This window comes from Coloeus monedula (genome assembly GCF_965178545.1).
Source record: "Coloeus monedula genome assembly, chromosome: 13".
In the NCBI taxonomy this organism is placed as follows: Eukaryota; Metazoa; Chordata; class Aves; order Passeriformes; family Corvidae; genus Coloeus; species Coloeus monedula.
In genome coordinates this window covers 11,881,400-11,882,676 of record NC_138793.1, presented here as the reverse complement: position 1 = coordinate 11,882,676, position 1,277 = coordinate 11,881,400, and positions in this window count along the sequence as shown.

The window sequence follows — 1,277 nt, the reverse complement described above, 5'->3', positions numbered from 1 at the left end:
GTTTTACCCCTGTCAGGTAGGCTGAGTCAGAGATTTGACTTTTCCTGGTGTTATGGATCCAGCCAGATATTTGTTTCAGAAGATGCTTCAATCACCCAAGGGATTTTACTCTCTCCAGTTCTGTAGCATCTTAGATCTGTAGCTGCACAAACAGGAGACCCCTCAAACAAAGAGTGGTGTGTCCTCCTGCCCACAGGTGGCATAGCACAGGTGCCTCAGAACAGATGTGTGGGAAAAGTGCTGGGACCAGAGGCTGGAGGGAGCCTGGGATGGTGACTGAGAGGTGGGAAGAAAAGGGAAGTTGTGGCACTGCCCAGCGGAGGTATGGAGGGCTGTATGAGAATGTGTGTTTGAAAGCAGTTGTGGAAATCTCATTTTAGTGCATGAAACTTGATAGGTCTGAAGATTACTTACAGATTTTTCTATATCCGAGTTGCCTATCAGATAAGCATTCTTTCTCTCTGATTTTACAGACAGAAAAGGTAGTATGTAAGTAACCTCTGTACAGTTTTTTGGAAACACAGGAGGTAATTTGGAAATAGAGTCAACACTTTCTGACTTCATGGCAGTTCTTTCCACATTAGATTGTATTTTTGTGTACTTGTTGTTTTCGCTTTGTATCTCTCTCCTGACAGTTGTAACATTCATATTACATTAACATTCATATTTGAAACTTGAGTTTGAAACTTTTTTTCTCCTACATCCATCTTCTTGTTTCCCCTTTCCCTTGTTTCCTTAGCCACGTTTCAGTCATTCAAGTCCCCTCTTTGAGGGGTTTTACAGCACCTTTGTCATATTGGTGCTTAAAGAAGGAAACTCACAATATCAAATATTTGAAGAAAGATGGGTTTGAGGTACTGCAGCAGCGAGGCATTAACACAAGTTCTGCTAACTCTGTGTCTTGTAAAAAGCTATGCCTTGAATTTTCCTTCTGTCATAAGTTGAACTTGTGAATGAAAACAGCCTCATGTGGTATTTGAAAACAGAGGCTATACCAGGAGAGAGCTGGTTAATTCTGTTCAGTATTTTGTATGTCTGTTTTCTCAACTCTTGTCTTCATAAATGCATGACATCATGCACAAATTGAATAGTCTTTCTAAACACATAATGAATTTATTTTGTGACTGTCTGTGAATCGCCCTTCAACATTGTGAGAGCTACTATTGCAATAATGAAGTTTGTTATTTGTAAACTATCTCTTGACCCTTGCTGAGTAGCCCAGAAATGTCAATGATTCACTGCTGCTAGGAACAACCCTTTTCCTCTGTGTGTGTGTG